The sequence below is a fragment of the Haemaphysalis longicornis genome, unplaced genomic scaffold (genome assembly GCF_048455015.1).
Source record: "Haemaphysalis longicornis isolate Haplotype H1 unplaced genomic scaffold, Haemaphysalis longicornis Haplotype H1 scaffold_13, whole genome shotgun sequence".
Classification (NCBI taxonomy): domain Eukaryota; kingdom Metazoa; phylum Arthropoda; class Arachnida; order Ixodida; family Ixodidae; genus Haemaphysalis; species Haemaphysalis longicornis.
In genome coordinates, this window is record NW_027526233.1 from 19,828,381 (window position 1) to 19,841,591 (window position 13,211).

Consider the following 13,211-nt stretch of genomic DNA (forward strand, 5'->3'; position numbering starts at 1 on the left):
TCTTGGTGACCATCCTTTTCTGATCAAATGTCCTACCACTCTGGCCGGCTCTCTGTATAAGACCTCTTCTGTAGCATTCGAAAAAGATTGAACCCATTTTGGTGCAAACTTCATTCCTGTATTTTGGCAAAGGGCAGCGAAAACAGCTTCGTCCTGCTTTCTACGAGTCGACTTGCACCTTGTGCTCGTCGCAAACTAGGAAGCCAATCTACTTAGTAGCATCTATAGGAACAGCCTGCTCAACTGCTTTCTGGCACGCGAGCTCGGTATCGTTCATAGGAAGCACTCTCTGATTAATGAAATTATAGCAAAATTCATTATCCAGGAGTATATACAGATGTAAAATTGGCCTGCCGCAGCCAACGGGGGGGGGGGGGGGGGCTTGTGCGGCGTCGCCCTGCAGCAACAGCCTTCACGTCTGCAAAAACACTTATTGCAAGCGAGGATTGTATAGGGAGGGTAAAAAAAGACAAGCAAACAAAATAGAAGAAATTATAAATGGCAGGAAACAAAGGAAAGCAAGAAAACGGACCAACAGAAAACACGAAAACAAAAAGACAAACCAAAATTACAACAAATTAGCATGGGTTCTAGCTACATTGGGCTTTTTCCTCATCACAAAGAAGCAAATTAGAGAACAAAAAATAGCAAATTGTCACCGCACACCCATACATACTTCAGCAGAAATCTAATGCTAGAATACCAGCACGCAAGTGTTTCCGCGAAGTTTACTTGAGCAATTCGTCAGGCGATTTGTAGAATATAGCAGGTACAGAATATGGCCTTGCAACCATTGTGTAATCGCTACGGACCCTTGGCGTCATGTAGCGAGGTATGCGCCGCAGAAGTATAGGTTTAACATTGGGAGTTCGGTAATCCGTACACCAGAAATATTTTATGACGACGATTTGCCTAAACAATATATCAAATGACGGTAAACCACTTGCCCTAAATACACCATCCGTATCCAGCACGCGTGACTTATAGCGAACACTCTTGGTATGTTTTTTAAATGCGGCTTTCTTTGTTTTTTCAGGTACCTGAACAGTTGAAAAAACAGCCCATGCCCTAACGAAGACGAAGAAAACTGTCACCCAAAGTTTGAGCCAGTATTTTTCCAACAGAGAGAGCCAAACACTTTTAATATCTAAAACATACAGGCAGTACTTCCAAACTTTTTTTCATTTGTGAGTCATGAGTGTGTTCCACAAAAGATCCCCATCAAAATATACACGTAGATAGTTAACAGCCTCGATGCAGAAAATATGGACACAGGAACAAGATGCACAATTACATGTGTGTATCGTAATGAAGCAGTCATTCCGCACTGTTTTGTTTCGATTTCGTAAACAAACTAGACGACGTTTTACAGGGTGCATTTTTAATAAATTTGCTTCGAACCGATTGGCTATATTTCTGGCATAATCTTGAAAATTTGAGGGAGCGAGACAATAGCCAGAATTGCCGGACACCAGCAGGGTATCATCAGCTGATTGATAATCTTTAACAAAGTAAGTTCTAACAACATTAAGTAAGTGAATAGCACACAAAAACAAAAAGAAGAGGTTGAAAGATAGACCCTTGCTTGACGACTCTCTAAAGTCTGATACTATCACTCAGCACCGATCCAAGAGACACCACTTGAGAACGATCACGAAGGTAATGTTCCGGCCGAGATAAAAAGTGTTCGCGGAATTCATAACGCTATAATTTGTTACCGAGTGTATTATTGTTGACATCATTGTCTTAACATGAAGAAATACGCGAAACAAAAGGTCATTCTGAGCTATGGTGTTATGAAGGGTGTAAGAAAACGTTTCAAGTAACATCTCTGTGCCCGCGCCTCACATCAACCCGTATTGATGGCCAATCTTTACCTCATTCTTTTTTAGAAAAGAAGTCATGATATTCAATATGTGCTCTTCAAAAAGTTTCAGAACACAAGGTGCAGTATCATTTCGATAAAAAGAAATCACTCAATTTAAACGGAATTGCCACCTAAACGGAAGAGTAGCCTGTAAGTTTGCTGGATTTGTATTTAAACAACGTAAAAACTCTCAGTAATTTCAACTAAAACTTTCTCGTCACTGTGCAAACGGAACCAATAATGAAATAGCTTGTGAAACCTATTGACATAAGGTAAAAAGATAAGGTAACAATAAGACATAAGATAAGAAGATTTCACGGTTCCAGATGTTCCGTTGTTGCTCTTTTGTTCCTCCACGTTGGCATCGAAAGCCTCGTCCGGTTATTGAAAAGCCGTGTTGGCGCAAAAAATGCAACATCGCAGTTATTGTTCCACTCCTTCGGTCTCGATTTAAGGCGCCGGGGTTACACGGCTCCACTCCTACCGCCTCGTTCATGCCATCGTGGCACTGACCGCGCTTCATTACCACGTTGCCATCTTTCAAATTCTGTGGCTCCTAAACAATGGCGAAGTTGAGGCCTCCAGCGAACAGGAAAAGGCCGTTAGTACGCAAACAAAAATAACTGATGCTCTTTGCAGTGCACAGAGACGCATTGTTCCCAAACAAACTTTGTGAAATCTGTGCCTAGAACTCTCGTAGTTTTCTTGCTTTCTGAAAAACTGTCAGCTACATTCACTTTGTAGTGCATAGAGTTACATGAGATAGTACTTAAAGTTTGTACACACATAAATTTGCCCTCTCAAACATCTATCGCAGTAAACCGAACTCCTGTTGTACGGAACTTTTCATTCTCCTGACGTCCCGTTTATGGAGAGTCTACTGTACAAGTGATATAGGCGGTAGTTTGCAAGGCCCTTTGTTCCGCTTTTACAGAGGGGAACCACTCGTATGCACTTTAAACTGTCCGGCCAAGAGCCAATGTAATATAAACAGTATACAACTTTTGCAATTCTCAATATTTCTGCAGGGATAACCTAGGTGTATGTTGTCTAGCCCTGGTCATTTGTTCCGGCTTAAACTAATGAATATGCAACGGAGATCAGGCTCTGTCAAAACCGAATAAATGCGGACGTGACACAGGATATTGCTGTATATTTTGAATCACACAATGAACTCGACCATTTTGTTCCAAAGAAAACGATTCATAGAAATTGTTGGCAAGGTGGGAAGTAGCGGAAGCAAAGTTGTGTTCAATATGTTTTTTGTAGGCAGGCGTTCTTTACCTAGTAACTGATTTACTGAGGACAAAGTTTTAGTCATATTGCGACCAGACGCTTTCAATGGTTTGGTACAGAATTGCCTCTTTCATAAACAAATGTGCGCGCCCCCTCTATTTCTCATCATACGAAACTCGCCATGCAGTGCTGTGCGGTCGGAGATCTCGGAGACATCTTGCCCAAAGTATACTTTTCTTTTATACCAGTGCCACAACAACAGAGTAAATGATATGTTCGATGTTCTGCTTGAAGATGATGATGATGATCTGCGTTGGTGCCTGATGGTTGTGGCACTGGTGACACGACGACGATGGTTGATGGAGGGTTTTCTAAAAACTGTATATTTACACGGAGAGACATATACAGGATATTTACAGATTGAAGTAGACAGAGTAAGAAATATAATGGGGTTCTAGGTCAGCTAAGACTCTGTGCACGTGGCCCCCCCGTCAGCGACGGACACTGACCTAAAACTACCCAAGTGGTGATATCCTCCCTAGCCTGACCTGGCTAGCTCGGCAATACCCCGGCCGTGCATAGCATATTAAACCTTGAGGATTCGATACCGAGACCTCGTGTCTCGTGGTTTTGATTGGTTATTTAGGCTCCACCCCCAATACACAGGCCAATCAGTATCTCTCGGCGACCTGATTAGATGTATCACCAAATCCGGGCCTAAACCGCGGTGGGCAACGCCCCCCGGAACCGTCAAACGCTGGTCACTCTCTCCCACGAGAAAAACAAGGAAGAGATCAGAAGTAAACCAAACAAATACGACGACACTCAGGCACCCGGGGAAACACGTTCAACCGCCTCGGGCAAGCTTTTACCCACGCGGCTTGCGTTGCTGTTCCCACGCCTGCACTTTACGTGTATAACGCCTTGTCCAAAGCTAGACCGCCACCACAAATACGGGGTGACCCGTATCCTCCGTTCTTCTTAACGAACGCTGAGGCCCCTCGAGGCTCCCCGCCATTGACACGCGATCATCGGCAGAAACCATATGGGACGCACGGGCCCCGCGGAGTCGCATTCCCAACAAGACATCTTCGCACTTTCTTACTGTGCGCTCGGGCCAACAAAGACCGACCCACCGCCCCCTGGCTAAACGCGCGCGCAGGCGGCCGCCGAAGCAACCGCCGCCATGTCCGCGGAACGCGAATCGAGCATCCGACCCACGTTTTTCCACGCTCGTAGTGTGCTTTGCAACACGCCGTTCAAAACAACGCCACCGCCCAGCTGAGTCTCAACACAATTACTCTCCACGCAGGCGGCATGATCCAAAGGCCGCCTGCTGTTGACACCCTGGCTGCCATAATGCCCTGCAGGCACCCTTCAGGGAACCACCGCTTGCCACGCTTTCGACTTTGCAGCGTCGCTGGCGCCTGCAACCCTTACAACCAGGGTAAGCCATTGATGCTCAGCATTCCATTTTCTAGTACTACCGTTTTCTTACACGCCTTGTTCATCTTACCTAATGTGCGAAGCAAATTGTCATATGCGCTGGCATTGTTATTATCTAGAATGAATGAATTCCAGTCAAAGCTTCCAATTTGTTCAGCAAACATTTTCTAACTGAAATGGTGACTGTATGAGTATTATCGGATGGTAAAGATTTGGATTTGGTTAACTGACCCACAGCGAAGTAGTGATAGGCTAATTTCTGCATAAAACAGCCCCCGCAGGACAAGAAAGGAGAAACGCACACAGGTTGGCATGATCAATACATGTGCGGGTGAGAGTATCTTTGAAGAACGTCTCTCGTGCGTTCCCAGATGCGTTCCCAAGACTCTCAGTACCGAATTCGGAATTGCTTTCAAGTATTGTTCAACAGCTGACCGCTCGCTTCTCAGCAAGTCAAAGTTGAAGTCCCTCATTATCCGCAAGCTAAACCTTTTCAGGCACTCCTCTCGCTTTCTTCAATAAAACAAAGCACACTTTCGGAGGTGGGGGGGCGGGCGATAAACAACCAAAGGAAGTTACAAGTCGTTTTTGGTTAGCTCAAAAGTCACACGCTTCGCCGATAAAAATTCAAGATTAAGTATTGAAACTAACAAACTGTGCTAACGAAAACGCCAATACCACCACCCCGGCTATTTTTGCGGGTGAGAAAGCGGGTTTTATACACAGGAAGACAGAAGGTGCTGCACAGGTTGTTAGTGGCATTATTTCCCTGAGAGGAGAAACAACAAATGCGTTTTGGAGAAAGTTCCAATTTAGGGCAAACTTCTCCCAGTGTTTGTGAATGCTTCGAATATTGACGTGCAGAACAGTGCATAGGCTGGAACACAGTTTCTGGAAAGCATTGAGGAAGGTATCAAAATATTTTAATGACTTTTTTCCGCCCTAGAGTAGTACTTAAAACACGCTAAGTGTCCTTTAGAGCTTGCCTGGTTTCAGGTGGGTGCAAATGATGGTCGTGCAAGGCCCCCTCGAACGGTTTGACGAGACAATTTTTGAGCAAATCAGTGGGATACTAAAGGTGCTCAACGCCTCGTCGTCCAAAGCACCGCTGAAAGAAGAATATGAGGCTTAGCACCCCTCCAGTCCAAGACAGGCCAGATGTACTACAACACTTGAAAAGTGTTGTTGGAGGTGGCCTGTGTTGTATCTGAAGACAGCTTCAAAACAAACCTAGCCTTCCCCTGAGGTCGTGGTGCCACCACTGACTGCTCACTGGTGACATTAACACCGAAACGCGCGTGCCGCCGGGTCCTTCCTACCATACTGAAAGCAACGCCTTATTCTTGCAGCCGAGCCGATGCTGTCCACCCCTCCAGACGAGACAAGCCCTTCGTCCTCAGAGTTATATTTAGGAGTGGGCGACGAGAAGGAAAATCGGAGCAACGCAGAGTACTGGGAAGAGCTGGGCGTCTTCTGTGCAGCGGGTTCGTTTCCGCGGCTGTCCTAGTTAGGAGCCCCGGGAAATAAGCCAGCCGTGGCGGCCACTTGAGCCAAGCCAAATCGCTGCGCAGAGAATCCACTTCTTTGCGCAGCGATATCACTGCAACGGCATGGGCGTCGGCCTTTGTTGCACTCTCCCGATGGAGCCGCTGATTGCCCTGCCCTAGTTGAGCGACTTGGTCGTACAAGAAAGATATTCCATCCAAGGCTTCCATGAGAAGGGCACGGCGGGAGACCGGCTCAGCGCCAAGGTCAACGGGCTGGATGGCGGCTACTGTGTGGGGAGGGGTGGACGAAGGAACAGGCGACGATGCCGCTGCCAAAAAGTTCCGTGGTCGCCGTTAGGTTTAGGCGCTGACACATAAAACACAGCGCGGCTGACTTGATTAGAAGCAAGATGTCGTTGGGCAACGTCCTTAATTTCGCGAAAGTGCGTTTGTTGCATTCCCCACAGCGAAAGAACTTCTGTTTCGCGGAAAAAAGCATCACAAGACACACCACAAAACGAACACATCCTTACTTGGCGCCATCTTGTTCCACCTGTTTCTTCTTTCCCATGGCCTTCCTGCAGCAAGCCACACATGAAGCGGGGTTGAAGGGGCTCTTGAAGGGCACCTACAAACACTCATTTATGTGACAGTTTACAAACTCGCACCGTAACTTGATAAGAACTCGCCTTTTTTGACAGCTTCATTTAAACATGACCCTCTTCCTAATTAAAGAAGGCTGTGCAATTCAAACCTTTGTTCAGGACTTTGAAACTCTTCATAAAAGGCAGTTCTGGATCTGTTTGCTTCAACAAGTCGCATGAGTTGGGAGCAATCATTCTCGAAAAGGTATGTTCTGTGTTGCTTTTGGGTACCTTGTCGGGATATCGCATGAGGATATAAAGATTTGCTGGAGTGGAAGCGGCGCCCGCCAGGTGGCGCAAGCATGTGGTTCTTGCCGGAGGCACAATGCGCGCAGCTGGTGCATCGCCTCTGCATTTTTTCGCTGGCGCACGCTTTTCTGTTGGAAGTTTCAAATGAGTGCAAGCCTTTCTCTTGTATAATGGTTGCCTCCTTGTGTTGCATATGGATGTGCAAGCAGGCTGAAGTAAGGTTGTGGTCTCACATTTCACCTGTAAGAACACAAAATTTTGTTCAATTGAGCTACTCGCAGTCATTTCAGCCACAAGTTTCGCTTGCACGCCCCCGCATGAAGGAGCAGCAAAATGACATTGCGTGTACGTGTGTGCCGCAGTTGACTGTGGAATATTTTTGAGAGAATTCCGAAGAATGCAGCGGTGCGGAGTCTTTTAGAGCGGGCAGTTCGCCGTGAGGGGTGACGTGCTAAGGATGGAGACAGCCTGTGCTCTGTGCATTTCACTCATCAGTGCTTCGACCACACTGCGCAAACGACGCGACTGCGGGTGTGAAGTGGGCCCAGCGTGTTTCCAGAATTACGCCTCATCTGCAAAAACCGTCAAGCATTACTGCCATCGTTGAACGAAAAGCGAAATGTTTGGCGTGCATTTCGTTTTTGACGTTGTGGCCGCTACATAATTACATGTTCCACAAAAATGTTGTTTCGGTAATGCGCCGCACTTTTTTGCGCATACAATGGGTGGTACGGTGGACGAGTAGCTGTTGTTGACTGGTGATTAAGAAACATATAAAGATACATCCGGGGAATCTAAAGGTAGACCAGAGCGGGTGCCATGTCTTTTTTGCTGGCATACAACTTCTCCTGCATGACTACGAAGAAGCCTATTGCTTAATACATATTGCTTTCTCCCATATTACTTCCATATATTTCTCCCATATTTCTCCCAAGAAAATGTGTAGGATCCACAGCAGTGATGGAAAGTTTTGTATAGCTTTTGTCCTTGCTGCCTTTTTAAAGTTATCTGAGAAAACGTATGACTTCAACGTCAGGTATACGGAAGCGTCCCGACCCCAAGTATCGAGATTTGCCGGCCCTACCTGGTTCGGAGGGTTCTGGATTGTGTGACCTGCCTGGAGCTGAAAATCTTCCTGAAGACTGGCCAACCAAACAGTTCTACAAGGACAAGTCCTTGCTTCACAAAAAGAGATAATGCAGTTAAAGAAGAAGGTCAAAAGACTTCAGCAAACAAAACGAAGGCTGGTCAAGAGAATTAAAAGCGGCCAAGAAACCATCAAAGAAATCAGAGATTGAAGACTCTTGTCAGAAGAAGGTTCACCTCTGTTTTCCCCGATGACATTCAGCAACAACTTCGCCAAGCAAAGAGTCAACAGAAGGGCAAGTACTCACCGGAGGTGCGAGCATTTGCACTGACTTCACAATTGTATGGTCCAGCGGCGTACGAGTGTGTACTATCTAAGTACAACGAGGCCCTCCCGTCCGAGCGAACACTTCGGGGCTGGTACAAGTCATTTCAAGGAGCTCCTGACTTCACAGCGGAAGCATTTTCTTTCCTTGAAAAGTTTGCCAAAGCAGGTGATGAGCCCTTCTACTGAGCTCTCATTGTAGATGACATGGCCAACAGGAAACGCGTTTAGCTAGTTGGGGATAAGGTAGTAGGGCATGTTGGTTTTGGAATAGGGCTTGGTGATGACAATCTTAACTTGCGTCAATGAAGGCTGAAGTTATCTCCCTTACGTTTGGCGGAGCCTCGTCGAATTTTACTATGGCCTGGTGTTTAGGTGCTCAACTTCGTGTTGATTGTGAGCAAATTTTTACAAGCTTTGTGAACCCGGCTGATATTTCTAGCTAAGAATGTTTACGTTATCCCAAACGCCAGCCACATGATTAGGCTTATCCACTATTCCTTGGCGAATTAAAGCTACATTGTTGACGCTGAAGGAAAACACATCAAGTGAGCCTACATTCTGGCATTGCAGGCATCGCAGCATTTCAAAGGGGTGCGCCTTTGCAACGCTCTGATGCGAAAGTCAACGTGCAATGGGGAAAATAATTCAAGGTGCGGTATGCTGTCCAAGCATTCAGTTCCTCCGTTGCCGACGTAATGGACTTCTCGGAAAACGTGTGAAGCTACCCCAGTTCCGGGGCGCCAGTGCAACATCGAAGTTCGTGAGGGTATTTGATCACCTGTTCAACCTCTTGAATTCGAGAACCCTTTTGCAAGGTCCTCCTCTGCGTACGCAGAAGGAGCCTGCTGGAAGCCATTCTTTGCCGACACCCAAGCGTATGTAAAAGGATTCAGAGATCGGGCTGGACAGCCATTTTTAGAAGGCTTGAAAAAATGGCAGCAACTCCACTCCGTGGACCTTGGCGAGAATGCAGATTACGGGGACTCGAAATGACATCGATGTTGCTTCCCGAGTGGCATCGGATTTGCACCCCGACCGTCCTTCGATTTCAGCTGTGAGTTGCACCTTCATAATTTCCTAAAAAACACTTGCCACTCAGGGCTCAAATAAAGTTTTTCTTGATTTCGCTTGATGGTGTTGTGCTCTCGAATGTATGCGGGCGGACATTGGGAGGTCCTAAGGTACTCCACACCGTTACAGGCGAGGGAGTAATGTGTTTGTCTCGTGTACTAACTCATGGTTGTAGCCGAACGGGTCAGACACAGACACTATATCTGTCTGGTCTACCATACACAGGCTCAAATCCTGCCGGTGCCAGTGGCTGTGGTATTTTTGCGATTGTAAATGCTATGCGCATGGACGCGGCCGGCCATGTGGTGTCCGGCCATGTGGTGTCCTAAGGTACTCCGCATAGAAAAACTGGTTTTGTAGGCTTCTTGATCTGCATGGCGAACAGTGAAAAATGTTCGACGAGCTTCTTGGACAGGCTAATCTGAAGTACTTGTTGATGCATAAACTGAGCCAGGATCACGCTGAGAACTTCTTCGGATCTGTTCGGGGCTGAGGCGGTTATAACAATAAACCCAACCGCTGCCCTGTTCGTGGCGGCATACAAGCGTTTGCTGGTGCAAACAGAACTGACGTCTTCTAGTTCGGGAAACTGCACCAGAGAAATGGCTTGCATTCTGAATACTACAACTGTTGTCGCCCAGGTAGACGCAGCGAGCACGCTCACGGACATGGGAAGGTCCTCGATCCTGGTGCCTCATGACTGCCACAGCTACAGGCATCCCGAAAAACGTTTTGCCATAGTTGTTGCAGTGGTGCCTTGTATTGCAGGCTTCATTGTATGCGAAGCGTACAAGACAACCACTTGCGAAGAGTGAATCGCAGCCTTGTGCTCAAATGAGCCAGCTCCTCTAGTTGAGCAGAAAAACCGAGGTGGTCTCATGTCCCCGTCCAAGGATGTTATTGGCTTGTGTGAATCGTTGAAAATCGGCTGCAACGGCTACAGATTGAGTGTGAAACAATTCAAGGAGTTAACTCACAGCCAAAGCATCTCCTTTAGGATGTGCTACGATTGTCTGTAAGGAAAAAATGGTTTCAGAAGGTGGAGCAGCACATTCTTTAACTTGATCCCATTGACAATCATACCGCCAGCTTGTGCAAAAAGGTTTCAGACCTGTATGTGAACATCCGCGTCCAACACACGAAAAAGAAAGAAGCAGCGAGATCATCAAGTAAAGGGTCACCCCAGGTCTTTCCAGAATGATAATCTTTAAACACCAATGAGCCTCCCCACAATGCTCAATTTGGCAATGCTGTCGCGTATATTTTTATAGTTTGTGTGCTTTTGTAATTTGTGCCAGGTTCGAGTTTTTCTAAGCGTTTCGTACGGCATTTGGCCACCGACAAGCGAAGAATAAATGCTTACAACCTGACGCAAATGTTTTCATTGCTTTGAAGACGCCGGAAACAGCATCTGCTGGTCAAATAAGCGTGGGTGCAGGTGTGCTCTGATGTTTCTTGCCACTTCTAAGATGGCCGCCGGCCGCCAGGCACGCCTTCACCCACTCCCATGGGTGCGCATAGGCGGCTTCAACTCCAGCAAATTTTCATATCATCCTTGGGATGTCGGGTGCCCTGTTGACAATCAGAAACGACGTAAGCCGGTCGTCATATAGAGTTGAATCTCTGGCGGACTTGAAAGGCTCCAGTTGGCCAAGGTGCCACAGATGTGCGTTGCTGCTGGCCCGGCTCCAGATATAACGACAGTCAACTGGCATCACACACAGCGAAAATGTTGTCTTCTTGGCAGAGCGAGTTTTGGAAACACTTAATTCCAAAACAATATCAGTGCCCCCAAATCCACTCTTCTTCGGCAAATGTCATGTTATGTGGTACGTGCGAAGGAGCACACAAGTTTCAGGGGAAGCGACGTTTGTATCCGCTCTTCGTGGGTACGTTTCTGGTAGAGATGAGGCCCTCGAGCAGGATTCGGCGCACGCCTTTTAGTTGTTTTGCCCGCATGCTCGTCTGGCGCTAAGCCAGACACCACAGGTGTAATGATAATATTTGTGACTGCACGACTCTTCCACGTACAGGAGCAAAGAAGAAAAAGTTGGGGTCATCCTGTTGGCAGTCTCACTAGCGGAAAAATCAAAGATCAGCGTATATGTCATTTCACACGGCTGATGGAAATTAAACTGTTGCTTACAATCAGAATACCTAAACTTTTGGGCAAGACGCATAAATTCACAGTGCAGAAAGTAATCGTCACCGCACAGCCATCCTCAAGCATGTGGAACCAAATGACGGACAGAGCTGGAGGCAGCTCATCTCACATACTTGGTCCATTTGGCCACTACTTTGTTTTCACCACTTTATTCTCCAAAAAATGGCCCTAACCCAACATCGTACCTCTAGCAACACGACTTTTTCTGGTCGCAAAATGGGTCTTAGTTCTGACGAATCACAAACTGTGGAGGATAAACCAACACACCTATAAAAAATCTCGAGGGTCAAGATGCATGGTAGAAACCGCAGACATTACCTAAACGTCTGTAACATTCGTGGAAACGTCCAACCACTTCCACGCAATCTTGCAATATGAAGCGTTTTCTCAGGGAAGGATTACTAAAGAATTACGTGTTCCACTACCATCCCGACACGGCAGGTAGCTTTAACCACCTCATTAACTGAACATCATCGCGAGCGGAAGTCAAGGGAAAGAAAAGTAGCTGCCGCCTCTCGATCCCTGCACCGTAGGCTCCAATATTGAGCTGCCTGCTATTTGTTTACCTGTGATTTCTATACCCGAAATAGTTTTGCCTCAGTAAACAACTTCAGTGCCTCTCACTATGAGGAAAGAAAGAAAAGTTCTGTCACCCAGGATGAAAAAGTGCAAACACACCCGCCGCAGTGAATCGGTGGCTGAAGCGAAGTGCCGCTGAACCCAAAGGAGGTCGGTAGGATCCTTGCTGCAGGGCCTGTTATCAAATCGAGGCGACTTCAATGGATGTTAATTATGACCAACTGGTGAACATTATTCCAAGCACCGCTGCAGCAGTTCGCGTCTTAGGTCACCTGTCGCTTCTGGGCGTTGAACCCCACAATAAATTACAGAATAAAAACTAATTAAATGGCACACTATCGTCATCTACTAGAAATTGGCAAATTTTGCTTTTGAAACCGTTCTCACTCACACCTTCAGCCAAAAGCGCAAGCAGCCTCTGTCTGTTTTGACCACCAAAATAAAACCTTTTGCCTAACGTGCTGCCATTTTAGATTTTATTGCTAGTGACGCATCGATCGCAACTATGGTAACTCCGTTCAGGAATGCTCCGTTGGAGTCTAAGTATCGTTATCGTGCCGCATACCTTAAAAACAAAACGTAGATTTTGTTTAAGCTTTTAGCTCCGCCGGTGAACGTTACCAGAAAGAATGCCAATAAATGTACTGAGCGCACATTAGCGTGCGCCATTTAAGGATGAGCGTGCATCCGTCAGCCGTACGTGCGTGTTTAGACGCAAGAAAAGCGGGAAAAAGTGTCGAAAAAAAGGAATATTGAGTGCAAGTGAGTTTGCGCCTATTGAGAAGCGGCCGCCGTAAGCCAACCCGACATTAGGGAACACGCTCCCCAACCTTCATGGCATTATCTCTTCCGTGCTAATGTCCCTCGAGTTCACGTGCGTTGACGCCGGAAACTGGGAGCCGACTTCCTAACGCTGTCCACTTTGGGATGATGTAAAAGCACGCAGAAAAAAGATGATTTTGGCCTGCCAGTCATGGTGAGCTTTCAGTGGAAAGTTCGAAAAACTAGGTGAGGTGCAACAGCCTGGACTCCTACGAAGAAAGAAGGACTGCCG

General features: G+C 46.7%; 2 pseudogenes; both read left to right on the forward strand.

The window, feature by feature from the left end:
• The first annotated feature begins 7,246 nt into the window (after nucleotides 1-7,246).
• Nucleotides 7,247-8,529, forward strand: LOC144163734 (uncharacterized; annotated as a pseudogene).
• Nucleotides 8,530-9,332: 803 nt separating this feature from the next.
• Nucleotides 9,333-10,635, forward strand: LOC144163735 (uncharacterized; annotated as a pseudogene).
• Nucleotides 10,636-13,211: the final 2,576 nt, after the last annotated feature.